The following is a 15,272-nucleotide window of genomic DNA, read 5'->3' on the forward strand; positions in this document are numbered from 1 at the left end:
GGACCCCATCCACGGAGCCGTCTTGCTCCCGAGTCCGTAGGAGGTCAGGGAGGGGCTCGGAGTCTTCTTCAGCCCCATTGTCTGTGGCCATCAGGAGGCTGAGTTCTGTACGCACAAAGTGGGGCTTCAGTCTGTTAGCGTGGAGGACCCGGAGGGGGTTCCGGGGCGATTCCATGTCGATGAGATAGGTGGCAGGGCCCTTGCGCTCGACTACTTTGAAGGGCCCCGTCCATTTGTCTTGCAGGGCGCATGGCTCGGTGGGGGACATCACCCATACCTGTTGGCCAGGTTCAAATTCAATGGAAGAGGCATTCCGGTCATACCACTTTTTCATGTCCTCTTGGCTGGCCTCTAGGTTAGCTTTCGCCAGCTCCCTGAACCGCCGGGTCTGGTTGCGGAGGGTTAGGAGGTACCGGAAGACATCTGGAGGGTTCTTTAGCGGGGGCATCTCCCAGCCTTCTTTGACTAGGCTGAGTGGTCCCCGCACTGGGTGTCCATATAGCAGTTCAAACGGGCTGAAGCCCAGGGATTTCTGAGGGACCTCCCGATAGGCGAAGAGGAGGCACGGTAGCAGCACATCCCACTGGCGACGGAGGGGTTCTTCCAACCCCCCGATCATCCCTTTTAGCGTGCGGTTGAACCGCTCAACGAGTCCGTTCCCTTGAGGGTGATAGGGGGTCGTGAATCGGTAGGTAACCCCGCACTGTTGCCAGAGGGATTTCATATATTTAGAAATAAAGTTCGTGCCTCTGTCGCTGACGACTTCTCGGGGGAAGCCCACCCGGGAGAAGATCCCCATCAGAGCCCGGCCGACTACCGGGGCTGTCACGGTCCGCAGGGGAACAGCCTCAGGGTAGCGGGTGGCGTGGTCCACTAGCACCAAGATGAATCGATGGCCTTGTTTGGTACGCGGGTCCAGGGGTCCCACGATGTCGATCCCGACCCTCTCGAACGGGGTGGTGACCACGGGAAAAGGTTGCAGGGGGGCCTTTAGTTTGCGGCCGCTCTTTCCACTGGCTTGGCACGTGGGGCAAGATCGGCAGTGCTGGTGTACATCGTTTCTCATTTTGGGCCAGAAGAAGTGGGTCACTAGGCGACTGTAGGTTTTATCTTGTCCCAGGTGTCCTGCTAGGGGGACATCGTGGGCCAGGTTTAGCAGAAAGTCTCTAAAACGGAGCGGCACCACTAGTACTCGGCTGGCCCCCAGCTCTGCGATTCTTTGCTCACTGTACAGCAGATCATTGTCCCAGTAGACCCAGTGAGTTCCGGAGGTATCCCCTGCGCTTTGGGCGAGCGCTTGCTGGCGGAGTCCCTCGAGGGAGGGACAGGTCTTCTGTTCCTGGCGAAATTGCTCTTGCGTGGGCCCCCCCTCTTGAGGCCACTGGTCGAGGTTAGCGAGGTCGGAAGGTTGAGCTGGTTCGGGGGGGACGTCATGGTCTGTGTTTTCGGCTGGGGCGACCGGAGGCGGTGGCGCCGGCCATTCGGGTTCTTCTGGGCGGTGGTTGGCACGGGCGGCCATGGACCGGGTGGTGACGCACGCCCAGTCCGGGACGCCTAACATCCCCAGGTGTTCTCTTCGTTCTACGGCTGCCCACGGAGAGCTTTCAAGGTCATTCCCCAGGAGGCAGTCTACGGGGGCATCGTCTCGGACCGTTACCTTCAACATGCCGGAGACCCCTCCCCATTCGAAAGGGACGCAGGCCATCCGACACAGACTTTCCGAGTTATCGGCTGAACGTACAGGGCAGAGAATGTTCGGTAGATATTGTTCTGGGGTCACCAGGTGACAGCGGACGGCTGTTACACTGGCCCCGGTGTCACGAAGGGCTTCGGCCCGGCGTCCATTGATGCTCACCCATTGGCTGTACTTCTGGGTGTTAGCGGGTAGGGGGACCCGCGGGACCATGTCTCTCCCCCCTAAGCAGGCTAGGGCCATGGCGGCTGGCTCCCATTCTTGATGCTCTTGTTCATATTCCTCTTGTTCCTCTGTGATCTGTTCCTCCCCTAGGGCAGCAGCAGCCACCTGGCGGGGTCTTGGGCTCTGGTACTGGGGGCAGTTTGGGTCGTTCGCATAGTGGCCGACTCGTTGGCATCGATGGCACGTAACATTGGCTCGGTAACCCGGTCGCGCCGGGGTGCTGCCCCGGTTGGCCGGGGGGGTGGTGCTGGTAGCGGGGGCGACCGGGGCGTTGTCTCTTCCTCGTCCTTGGCCCCCTCCTCCCCCTCGGGGACGGTGCTGACCATTGTTGTTCCGGTTCTGTTCGTAGGACCCATTCCGGCCCACTCTGGTGATCTCCCACCGGTCAGCTTCGGCCGCGAGCTGCCGGGGATCCGTTAACTTGCTGTCGAGGAGGTGCTGGCGGAGTTCAATGAAGCAATTGTTCGACAGATGCTCCCATACCATAAGATTAAACAGTTGTTCGTAGGTTGTGACGTTGCTTCCTTTGATCCAGCCCTCGAAGGCTCGGCTAAAGTAGTTTACATAGTCCACCCAAGTTGTACCCGGGATGCGGGTGCAGTCTCGGAACCTCTGACGGTACATTTCAGGTGTGAGGCCATAGCGGGTGAGGAGTGCAGCTTTCATATGGTCATAGGAGGTCATCTGGTGGTCCGGGAGCTGTAGCAGGGCATCGCGGCCCTCATTGAGGAATCTCCCCCATAGACCGGCTCCCCAATCGCTTCTATCGATCCGGTGTGCAGTCATAGCGATTTCATAGGCCTTAAACCATTGCTGGATGTCGTCCTCTCGGAAGTATTCTCGAACTACATCCTTGGGGATGTGTACCTTTTTCTCTGTTGCCCCTGGGGAGTGGGGTTGCTCGGGCACCCCTACTCCTTTATTCTGCTTGCGTAGGTTGATCTCAGCTAGGTTCCGCTCGTGTTCGTACGCTAGTTTCTTTTCCTCGAGCTCCCTTTGTCTCTGTTTCTCCTCTCTTTCTTCTCGGAGACGCAGGTGCTCTAAGTTGATTTTTTGTTCGGCCAACTTAAGCTCAACGTCCATTTTGAGTCGGGCCATTTCCAGCTCGTGTAGTCGGGTTTTTTCTCTTTCATGGATCTCGTCTTGCGAGAGACCCGTTCTTTGCTCTTCAGGGGCCGTGGTGGTTTTTGCTGTGGTGCTCTGATCGGGGGTTCCGGCGGCCCCGGTTTCTGCCCAAGACTCTAGGGCATGCTTAAAATCGTCTTTGGTACTTAGTCCGGTGGTAGCGATACCTAGTTCGATGCAGAATTGTTTTAGTTCACGATGGCTGTACTCATCCAATTTCTCCATCTGGAACTTCTCGGTTGATCCGCTTTCTTTAGTTGTCATTGTGATTTCGTCGTGGGGTGAGCTACTCTCTGTACGTTTATGCGGTGATTCGGATCGCGCCGCTGGCCACCAATGTTAGACGGACCGGGAGGGTCGGCCGAGGATAAGGGGAGAGGTCTCCGGGGAGAGCCGTCTCCAGCGATCGTACAGACAAGTAACTTCCCCCCCACAGACGGACACCACACAAGGTTAAAGTTCAACGAGACTTTATAGGCAATTCTTTAAGGTTACGATGGAATGGTACAAGGAGGTCTGGACTCAGGGGTCCCCTCGATTCTAGTCTCTGGTTTGGGAAAAGGGTAGCGGGACAGTCTGGTTACCAAAAAGATGAAAATAGCTCTCAATCCTCGAGCTCGGCGTTCTAGATGATCGGGCCGCGGCGGAGCCAGCAGGTCCCGAGATGGACGAAGGAAACGACGGTCCGCGGCGGAGCCTGCAGGTCCCGATGGAGATGATGGTTACAAACGGTCCGCGGCCACGCCAGCAGGTCCCGACGACGATGAAGGATATGAAGGTTACGAAGGTTGCGGCAGCACCAGCAGGCCAGACGATGGTGCACAAGGCAGAGCTACGGCAGCGCCAGTAGTCCGTCAAGGATGAGTTCTTCTTTGCGTCTCTCGACTCCAAGATACAACTGCCTTCCTGCTCTGGAGCTGCCCCAGTTATAGGGCTGGTGTGCTTTGATGTCCGGACCCTCGCACTTGGAGGTCGGGAGGTCCGGGATGAGGGAGTCCAGACACCCAGCAGGGGGGTGGAGCCGGCGCCCGGGGAGGCGATGGGCGAGCGGCACTTGGCGGGGGAGAGCCATCGACACCTCTTTCTCCCATTGACTTGCCAAGTAGCCCGCTCACCTCCTGGGTGGATGGTGGTGCCGGGATGTCTGAGGCCGGGCCAGGCCCAGGGTTGAGGTCGATCGGGGGCCAGGCGGCCTCGTGGTGGAGGGTTCAAGATGGCGCCCCAGGATGGGCGCGAGGGCCGGCAGTGGATCGGACCCACGAGGTTGCCATGCTCGAGGGCAGGGGTCTCTGAGGGGACAGAGGACGTGCAATGGCGGTGTGTGGTACTTGTGGGCCTGGACTCGGGCCTGGTGGGGCCGGGGGAGAGCGGCCCTTCATGTGGCCTGTCCAACAAACCCCAAGTCGTTGTGTTGGAATTTCTCACTTACCATGTCAGACTTCACACCTATGGAGTCCGAGAAAGTCTGCTGAGCACCAGAAATGGGGTCAGGAATGTGTTTATTAGCAGCAATTTGAAATTTTTGCTTTTTTGGAAGAGCTGCCTAATTACTATGAAAGGGTTCTTCGGAGTGCACTTGCACAGAGGAAAGAGTAGGTAGAAGAGTAGGACTGTGAGGAGCTGTGCATGAAGAACTAATGTTGGCAGTCTATAACCTAGTGAAGGATCCGCGCTGCCAAGCGGTGATGCCTCATGACCATGGTTACCCATAGATTGTGCCTCTTAGAAAGACACTTGCTCCTTGAATCCATGCCTGCATATGGGCATTTGAGCATCTCTTCTAACCTGTCAGAGGAGAAATGTGCTAGGTGGCTGGCAAGGCCCCCCTTGACTTCATACAAGGCCATAAATTGCCTTGGACAGCTTGGCACTGAGAAGAATCATAACTGCAATCCGAGATTTTACCTTAACACCACAGTGTTTCTGATGGTGTGGCTTTATGTAGCCTCACAGTTACATCCAGCAGTGAAGCTCCATCTCAGTCTTGAGCACTGCTGCGTCCCTAAGTGGACCCTGTAGTTCTTGAGTGGTGTGTCTATGTTTACGCCTGAGAAAGATTCATTAAAAAAAATCCACATCGGAGATCTAAGCAAGGAGAGTGCAGACTGCCTGTACATGTGTCTGCTGTGTTTCTCTACGATATCCATCTTAGTCACATGGGGCCTCGGAGGGACAGGGTGTGGGCGATGGATTGAAGATGTAATTAGATCAGTATATATTGTCAAAATATCTGAATATCGGTTCTGAAAATGTAAATCTTGTTTGCAGTCAATTTTTGGTACAGTCTGTAGTGACAATTTTGAGAAGTGTTACATGGACTTTCCTTTGTCCAATAAATATATATCTTGAAGTTAATAACCATAAACCTTTTGTCTAATTGCCATATGCTGTCATTTTTTCATGGTTCTAAGACGTACACATATATTGCAGTTGTTGAACAGCATAAACTACTGATGCTGTAATAGCAATGCGTGTATTTATTACAGACTATAGAACGTTTGTCCTTTCTTCAGGTTCACCTCAGACTTTTCCCAATTTGCTGGACCCTATATTTTTGCTGGCTGTATAAACTGTACACTTTTCCCATGCTTACCAGGTGTAAAGTGCCTGGGCTCCCACTTTCATCTTTGTGAACTGGATACATATAAAACTCTAGTGTATGGTACAAGTGTACCTAGGACCGGTAAGTTAAATGTCACTAGTATACTTCAGCAACCATAGTGCCACCCACTGGAGCATCCATGGCCAAACTGTCTTCCTCCTGTAATACTCTGCTGGGTATACCCTGCAGATATCTCTGAATATCTAAACAGTCTCTTTCGTGGTCTTCCATGTAAAATTTGCTATAGAAATCCCTGAACTTCCATAACTCCTCCAGTGTCTGAGATCAAATTGCCCTTGCAGTCCTTTATTTCTTTAATCGTTCCTGTCTCGTTCTTGCTGCTAATGTACGTCCTACTTTCTCGCTATATTCATAGCACTGCTCTCTATGTACAGTAAATATTTTAGCCGCCTTTTCTGCTGTGCCTTCCTCTGCCTCAGCTTTGGCGATCGACTCTTCCAAAAGTCGTTGTTCCACGTCTCTCCCATCCAGCGTAGCTTGCTCTAACTTATACTCCGCTTCCAGTAGGGCGTTACTTAACTGAATCATCCTAACCTTCTCTTTTTTTTTTGTTTTGAGATGCTAAAACTGAGGGTCTCCCCCCGTACCCCCGCCTTGAAAGCATTCCACTTATTCCCTACTGAAGTATGCCCACTATTAATGTCCCAATTATCCTTTATCCATGAGTGCATATGATTAAGATATTCCTGATCTACCAAAAGCTCCCTTTCAAATGTCCACGATCTCACCTGTCTTTTAAGACCACCAGACATAATTGTTAAACTGATTGGGTTGTAATCTGACCGAATACGTGGTAGTCTCTCAACCTTTAAATTAGCTATCATTGATCTTGTGGTAAAAAAGTAGTCTAATCGGACACATTTTTTATGTGGTGCTGAATAATAAGTAAAGCCAGCTTCTCCTGTTCTTAGTAACCCCCATACATCCCCCAAAGCATTATCAGCCATATTCAGTATAGCTCTGCAGACCCTCAAAGGCCTGAGCCTGTAGCACCATCTATATTTAAGTCCCCAGATAGAATAATCTTTGGTGCCCAGGTGGCTAATTCTAAGCCCAGAAAATCAAACCATTCGTGATCATCCTCCGTTGAACCATAGATCGATTCCAACGTGATCCATTCTTCACCCACTAAACATTCTATTAGGACCCATCTTCCCCATTGATCCTCCAGCCTTTTCCTTGTACTGATATTGTGCAGTTTAGTTAAAATAGCGACCCCTCTTGTTTTAGCTCCTTGTCTTGAATATGCCAATAGTCGCAACCCTAGTTGTTCTAACAAATAGTTTATTCCCTTCTATGTGAGTCTCTTGGAGACATATGAAGTCAGCTTGTGTTTTTTTCAATAGTAATGCCACCCTCTGTCTTTTTAATCGATCATTTAGCCCACAAACATTAATTGTTAAAATCTTGATATCCAGACAATTTTTTTTTCTTTCTGCAGTGCACCACCCATCTCCCATGTGTATCCCTTATCCCATCGCAATTTTGCATTTTCTTTGTGTTTATCCTTTAAAAGCCAATTTTTCTGTTCTATCTTTCTGTGTTGTTGTCTCCTTAGCATTACATGTTGTCCTGTGCTCCCCTGCTCCCCAACCCCTCCCCGTCCTTCCCCCTCTACAGTCAAATAGGTCAATCCTGACCTATGTGTAGCTGCTTCCTTGCCCATAGAGCGTCGCTACCATCTCTCTCCCATCTATATCAGAATTACTGTATTCTAAATAAATACATATACACCTTTACCGAAAAGCCATAGGTCCATGTATAGAAGGGTAGAACCCCCTCCCCCACTATTTTAGTGTTTTAATCTATTCATAGTACACTCCTAGTTTAACATCCATAATCTTTATCTTTATCATGGATTTTGAACGACTGCAAAGGTGTCTCCCTGATTCCTTTTTTCTTTCATTTCGTTCAGATGAGCCTGTGCCTTGACTTTAGAAAAAAACATCCTTGTATGACCATTCCGAATTATTTTAAGCCTTGCTGGGAATAGCAGGTATGTTTCACAACCTATGTTTTTTAAATGGGTCTATCAACTGTCTCATTCTCCATCTCCTCTCCACAGTGACGTAGCTGAAGTCTGGACGCGCAAAGAAGGTTATCCCTTTGTATGTACGACGATCCTGCGGTTTAGCTCTGTCCATAATTTCCTGCCTGGCCAGAAAATTTCCTATGGACACTAGGATAGCTCTTGGCTTGGCTTTCTGTGCAGCACCAACCATTAATGTTTGTGTCAAGGGAAACCTATGTGCTTGCTGCACCTCATTATCCCAATTCCAGCTCTCAATTTCCGGGAAGGCACCTTTTAGGAGTGTGATTACAAAAGACCTGGCATCTTGCTCCTCTGCCCCCTCCGGAATGCCCAGTGGGCGGATGTTATTACGTCTGTCTGTTCTCGAAATCTTCAAGCTTCCATTTGAATATCTTTGTGGCTCTTTCTTGGGCCTCCCTAAATTCCTGCCAGCGAATTACCTCGTCTTCCAACTTTCCTGTTCTTTCCTCTACTTCATTCACTCTTCTCGCCATTTCTGCATATAATTTATTCATTTTGCTTAGTGAGCCTTGGATCTTTTTGTTTGGCTCTTGCCTCTCCCTGCATTTGTTTCAGGGTGGCGTAGAGTAGGTCCATCGTAGGAGGTTGCTGATGTACACCTTGAGGTCTTCTCTGTTGCTCTCCAGACCCTGTTTCCTCTTGGTATAGACTAAATGTTGCTGAATAGTCCCATACTAATTTTTTGGCCATCTCATCTTGTGCAGGGCTAGCAGGTAATTTCTTACTATGTCTTTGGCGACTCCTCCAAGATTTCTTTCTTCGATTAGAAGATGCCCTTTGAATGGTCTCCTCTGAGACCTCTGTATCCTCTGATGATATGGACTCTGGGTCTGTACTTGTGGCAGGACTTTCTACTTCGCTTTCCTCTGATTTATCGCCACCAGAAGTGGACCCAGTCTCGTCATTCACTTAGTAGAAGCATTCTTCATTTGGAGACCCAGGTACCGTTGACACTAAGTCTATCTCAGTCTGTGGGCGTTGAACAGGTACATCCTCCTTTGTATTACCGTGCTCCAAATTTAGATTAGAGTTACTATTGCCGTTAATATTGATAGTGTCTATCCGATCCGCCATCGCAAGCACTTTCCCTACCGTATCTGGCATGGCCTTTTGCTCCAATATGTCTGCCACCGTGCCCAGTACTGTGTTAGTGCTTAGCTCCTGGCCCACTGCACTATTGGTACCATCATCATTGCCCAATGGGTCAGACCCTTGTGCTGCTTGCACCATTTGCCCCTCAGTGACCGCATTTGATAGTGGAATGTCCGCTTCATCTTTATTGTCAGCCACAGCTATCTCGGCATTGTAACCGCCCACTAGACTAGGTGCGCGGCTTACCTCACTGCGCGCCTCCACCTCTCCGCCATCGTCCAGCGCCGGTTCACCGGGTCTCCGCTCCATCAGCCTCTGCATCTCCGATGCCGATTGTTCCAGCATCGGCAACTCCGACCGCGGTGTATCCAGGGCTGACCCGCCCGGCGTTCGTTGTACGTGCGTCGCTGCCTCTCCCGAATCCATCTCAGGTGCTGACGCTGCTCGACCTTCAGCCTCCGAGCCTGCCTGCGCCGCATGTTGCTTCGTCTGCCCTGGGTCATCCTTTGAGATCAGATCAGACCGCACGTATCCACTGGAAAAAGCCTCCTGGACGGTAGGTTGTCTAAGTATTGACCCTTTAGGTGTTTTACTACAAGTGTCTGCTGGGATTACTCTTGAGTCAGTGTTGGCGTTCTTCTTGGCCGCCATAGCAGCTCTCCTTTCGGCTTTTAACTCAGCCCGTTGTTCCGCTCTTAGCTCGGCCCTCTGTTCGGAGTCTTTGTCCCTTAATGCTTTTGCCTTCATTTTTGACGCGGAGTCTGCTGCGTTGCTCATGGTTTTGGCAGTCGCATGACTATGTGCTTCGGCTTGCTTCATCGAGTCGGTGACCTCTCTTGATACATCTTTGGTTTTAGCCGCATCCTTCACCTTAGTCCCGCGCGCCGGCATCTCAGAACTCTCAGACTTATAAGTGACCTGCTCAGCAGCTTTTGTATAAGTGTCGCCCACACCAGCTATGCAGAGAGGTCTTCTGATAAACACTTCAATGGATAAGTATCAGGATGTTTTTAACGAGGCTTCTAAATCTTTCAAACCGCTGCATATCTGTACGAAACTTTCTCCATTTCAAAACCTGCTGGGAGAGAGTAGCAGTACCGTCCTACTCCTGTGGACAGTCCGCGGCCATCTTGCACTGCTTTCCACTGTGTTATATTTTATTGTATTTATTAAGGCGTTGGAATTTGTAGACGGAGGCTGTTACTGATGTAGTGCCTAAGTCTTTTCATGAGATGAAGGAAGAGGAGGGGTATGCACAAGGGAGGAAGATTCCAAACAGAAAACACACACCCTGCGAGGGCTCTCCGGCAGAATAGGAATGCTCTGCGCTCACACAGCTGCTCCTTTTGCCTTTTTATTTGCAAACTTTTGAGAACTCTGTGTTTATTAAGTGTTATGGGGGCATGTGCGCACTTTGGAAGGTATGTTTGTTTTTTTGCTCATGACGTAGAAGCGCAATGCATTTTTAGCAAATGCAGCGTGCTACCTTTTTGTGTTATAAAAAAATGTTTTGAAAGCACCCACGCTCTTTATACAGTAAATAATAAAGTTTATTTAGATGAAGTAAATACTGACTGGTTATATTTGCAAAATGTTTGGGTTCAGTATTTGCCCATTTTCTGCTGGACGCTATATTATTGATTTGGTGGCCCAGTTTTTTTTTTAATGTAGCTAAAGAGTGTGAGCAAAGGAGAGAAAGACTTTATATTAAAAACACCGATCTTGCGGGTTGTTTGCACCGATATGGGAAGGCTGCTCTTCTGCCCTTTTTCTTTTCTTTCTTCTTTTTTTTTTTTTTTTTTAACTGTAATGAGCAGATTAATACTTACACCATCCTATATTTAGCGAAAGCTAAATATTGTGTAGCGCTTTCGACTCCCGTGATAATACCCCACTTCTTTTAATGTTAAAAAGAACTCTGGTACAACCATTACAACATAGCATCAGCTTGCAAATGCTCAGACTTTTTCTGGTGAAAAGCGCCAACAGGATATACTCAATCTTGGACTGAAGGGGAAAAACCCCTTCTGGCAGTGTTTTTGAAGTAGTTTGCTTTGAGTGAATGGTGTAAATTAGCGTAGCTAAAAGATAGTAATCACTGAGGCAAACAGCATTTGCATACGTTATCAACAGGTTGATCTACAGTTAATTGCAATAAATGCCACAGTGTTGCACCAGCTCCAGGACTGGACTCTGCCACCCAAGATTCAAAGTCAGATGCAGTACTTATTTCGCCACATCTGGTTTTTGTTTTCTTTTATAGCCCTTAATTTTAAAAATTGAAAAGACACTTACTTGGCAATATAAAGCAAAGTTGCAACTAAGGAGCAGGCCTGTTTATCCTCTATAAAGTACTTTAAAATTTCACCTTGTACCCTGTTGGCACTATGGTTTCTGTGTTGAACTTTTGCTTGACATTTTAATGCTCTCTGTAAACTACTTTAATTAAGCTACTTGGGTCAACTCATTTTAGAAAACAAAGTATGTATAACCGAAAAGCTGAGAGCTAGAAAATATAGTGTTTTGAAAAAGTGCAGAGTTAGCAACTCTATAGTACTTACATAGCTGCTAAATGACCATGGCAGTGTTGGTCATTTCCTGCAACTCCTGGCCTATTAGCCCAACATCACTTTAAAGGCTGCATTTTGTTTAACACTTTTTCCAGTATTAGAAGAAAAACTCCAAATCTCAGAGTGAAATTTCCCACTGGCAAAAAACACAGAAATAGACGTAGATGTCTTGCAAGACATAAGCCTTTTAGACAGTCGAGCAGTTGGCTGCATTGTAAGTAGGTTGAGCACAGACGATCTGTTGTAACTACTTGGCTTTATTATCCGGCCGTGAACTGTCTGTTAGTGTTCACCTCTTTCGAGTTGCCTGTTCTCAAGAGGCATGGGTCTCACTGCAGAAAACTTCCGCCTTTAAGTTTAATTTTTACCACAGTGGGAAGACACTGTGGTTCGCCAGAGACTGAGGAGCTCAAATATGCGCTTTATATGTAATATTCTTGCAGCTACATGTTCACAGCTAAATGGTTGTATGGGTCATTTAGACTTTCATATAGCGCAAAACCCTGTGTTTCCTAAGTAAAAACTCTCATTATGTATGCTAACTCCTCCCATGTATCTCTGCATCTAACTCCAGGTTTCTTATGGTGATACTAAAACATTATTTTCATGTGTGAGCATCACATCTCATTTACAGTCAGTATCTTTGTATGTTTCAATTCATTTGTATCCGTTGATGTTATTCAGGCTATCTCTATCTATATCTCTCTCTCAAAACTGCGGGGCCAAGCAGGCCCCTGCATTATTATTGTTTATTGCCTCGGGGAGGTGGTGGTTCCTGTGGCTTTGCAGAAGCCTCAGAGGGGGAGCCACATGAGCCCCCGTCCTTCATGTCCAAGGGATCTAGCCCACCCGGGAGCCTAAAAAAAAAAAGACGCACGGGAGCCGGGACTTGTTTTTGTATTTTTCATTTTGCCATGGATCCCCCGCCGTAATTCCTTTGCAAATTACTTTTACAATGTCGCAACCCCATCCGGGACATTAAATACTCGAAATGTGATGAGCATGCTAACCCCGCGCCCCTGTTACCTTGGGGACCGCCACCTCCCCCGGGGACAATGTTTTTTAACTAAATGTGGGAGTGGGCCTGTGGCCTCCCCCACTGCCCCAGGGACCACCACGTCCCTGGGGAAAAGATAGGCAAGTTGATGCGGGGACCTGAATGCCTCCACAACCCTGGGAACCACCTCTTCCTGGAGCTAAATGTGACAAATGCAGGGGAGGCACGCCCCCCCCCCCCCCCCCCGTGCAGCCCTGGGGACTGCCACCTCCCCATGGCAGAGATATGCAAAGTGGTGTGGGGGCGCTGCATGGCCCGTTCAGCCCCGTGGGCCACCCTCTCTTGCCCCCCCCCCCACCCACCCCACGGTAGGTCTTTAAAATCAAATACGGGGGACATGTGGCCCCTGCGGCCCTAGTAACCACCTCTCCTGTGCTTAATTACTTTGGAGGCCCCGCCCCCTCTAGTGGAGCCCTACATGCCTGTGGAGACCGGCAACCCGAGTGCTGGCTGCTGCTATGTCCCAGGGTGCCCACCTCCGGGACAGTGCAGTTTGCTAAGGTTTAGTGGGAGCACTGCTTTCATAAAGCCATAGCAAACTTGCTCTGTTTTCAGCAAGCAAGAGCAACATTTCTCTTGTTTGCTAAAAGCAGAGCAGTGTCTGTTTCCCTGCCCGCTGTAAAGAGATTAGGGAAACGAACATTGCTTACAGATCCGGGGTGCAGCTACCCAGATCCCAAAGCCATGCCAGCTCTGGAGGTGGCCTTGAGTCTCCCCTGCAGGCCTCAATGAAGCGGTTGGGGTCCCCGGGGCCAATATTGACCCTTTTTTTTCATTTTTTTAAATAAAAAAAAAAGGGGGCTGTGGACCCTGGGGCCCAAAAACAGCCCAGGGAAGAGGGGCCACAGAAAGGAAAAAGCCTGTACCTCGCCGGAGGCCCTGACCCCTTTCTCGACCACTCTGCAAATGCACCTTCTGGCATGCTGCGGGTTGGGAGGTGAAGTTCCCTTGGCTCCTGAGGGTCCTTAGGGGCCAACAAGAACCATCCCTTAACTAGAAGTACGCCAGGAGGTACATTTGCAAAGTTGTGGAGAAAGGAGGCGATCACCTTGTGTGGGGGTTACTGGAGGTAATAAGGGGGTGTGACCTCCTACCAGGTCTCAGCAATCCTGCTGTGTGGGACTTATTGGCGATAACAAGAGGGTCAGTTAGCCCCAAGGACTTCCTTGGGGGCGACTACCTCTCCTATTTCCTCAAGTAAGTCCCACACGTCAGGACTGCTAAGAGGTCCTTGGAGGCCAACCCCCCTCTCCCCACCACTCTGCAAACGTGGCTCAAGGTGCACTACTGAGAGATGAAGTCCACTTTACTCCTGAGGGACTGTGGGGGCCAAGAAACCCTCCTAGTACCTCCTGTAAGTCCTGCACAGCGAGATTTCTCAGAGCTGGTCGTGGGCGCAGCCCTCTTTCTCCACCACTCTGCAAACGCAACTATTAATTCACTGAAAAAAACAAAGGTTACATGGACATTGTAGCTAGGAATTAGCATTTAAAATATCTTAGAAATTCACTGGAAAAAAAAACCAAAGGTTACAGAGATGTTAGTTTGGCTCAGGTGTTACTCGTACAAAGCCAGAGAAATTCAGCTGTTATAGTTACTGAGAATGAATTTAAATGAAAATGAAATTTATAAAGTGTGATACATTTACTTAAAGGTATCCAGGCCCTAGCTTTAATAGTGTAAAAAAATGCCAAAGGTTTAATTATACCGTCCGCGATCGAACAACCATGTTTTCAGCGCTTTCCTAAGTGCCAGTAGGTGAGTTTCATTTTTTAACCTCTGGGGGAGAGTTCGAAAGTTTGGCCGTACCGACCAGAAAACTTCTCCCGCCCCAGGAACTTTTCCTGAACCTAAGGATCATCCGATTAAAAGACTCAGCTGAGTGTAAATGGTGTGTAGGGATATATTGACGGAGGTGCTGCTTAAAAAAGGCAGGGCCTGTGTTATGGGTAGCTTTAAAAGCTATACAAAGAGTTTTGAACTCAATATGTCTCTTTACTGGTAGCCAATGAAATTCTTTTAGGCGGCCGAAACAGATGTGTGTTTAGGAATATCTAACAACATACGTGTGCTGGCGTTTTGCGCAATCTGTAGTTTGTTCAAACATTTGGTCCTGAGGTTGATGAAAAGACCGTTACAATAATCATATATAGACCAGTCCAGTGTGGTAATCACCAACTTGCGTAAACTGAGTGGAATGAATGAGAGGATTTTTCTAAGTAGTTTTAATGTATAAAAAGATACAGATGTAACCTGATTTACATGACTTTCCAATGTGAGGTTGGAGTCAAAAATGACACCCAAATTTTTTACTTTGGTTGTAGGGATTGGTAAAGGGCCGAGTTCCGACAGCCAGAGAACTGGGGACCAAAAAGTGGTATGCTACCAAAGAGCAGGACTTCAGTTTTGTTAGAATTCAATGTTAGGCAGCTGGTGGCAATCCAGTCACCAACTTAACAAAGGTACGTAAAAAACTGTGATGCATTGTCTGACGGTGCGCTTGTCAGCGATACCACAATTTGGGTATGATCAGCATAGGAAATCGCTGAGAAGTCCAAAGACCTAATAAGTTGTGCTAAAGGTGCTACGTAAATATTAAAAAGGGTCGTGCTCAACGACGAGCCCTGAGGAAACGCACACAGTAGTATAAAATTGGGTGACTTGAATTTAGAGAGAGCTACAAGCTGTTCTCTGCCAACCGAAAATGACCTGAGTAGGGTGAGAGCTTTATCTTTTATTCCTTATCTCTCCGAGAAGTCTAGTAGTCTTGTGTGGCTTACCTTGTCAAATGCAGCATAGAGGTCAAGCAGCACCAGTGCTTCATTGCCCGCTGC

The 15,272-nt window shown here is 48.8% G+C and overlaps 1 protein-coding gene across 2 annotated transcripts in view; it reads left to right on the forward strand.

Annotated features, from left to right (window-relative positions):
- Positions 1-15,272, forward strand: part of KIAA0319L (KIAA0319 like) — a 962,229-nt gene that overhangs the window by 13,549 nt on the left and 933,408 nt on the right. The window contains exon 1 of one of the 2 annotated variants that reach the window (XM_086956508.1): positions 14,763-14,900. The exons of the other annotated variant lie outside the window; for it this stretch is intronic. The gene's annotated coding sequence lies outside the window, so the exon portion shown is untranslated. Of the gene's footprint in view, positions 1-14,762; positions 14,901-15,272 lie in introns of those variants that run through there. 2 annotated transcript variants of the gene reach the window in all.

Source organism: Lissotriton vulgaris, chromosome 2_1, assembly GCF_964263255.1.
Source record: "Lissotriton vulgaris chromosome 2_1, aLisVul1.2, whole genome shotgun sequence".
Lineage (NCBI taxonomy): Eukaryota > Metazoa > Chordata > Amphibia > Caudata > Salamandridae > Lissotriton > Lissotriton vulgaris.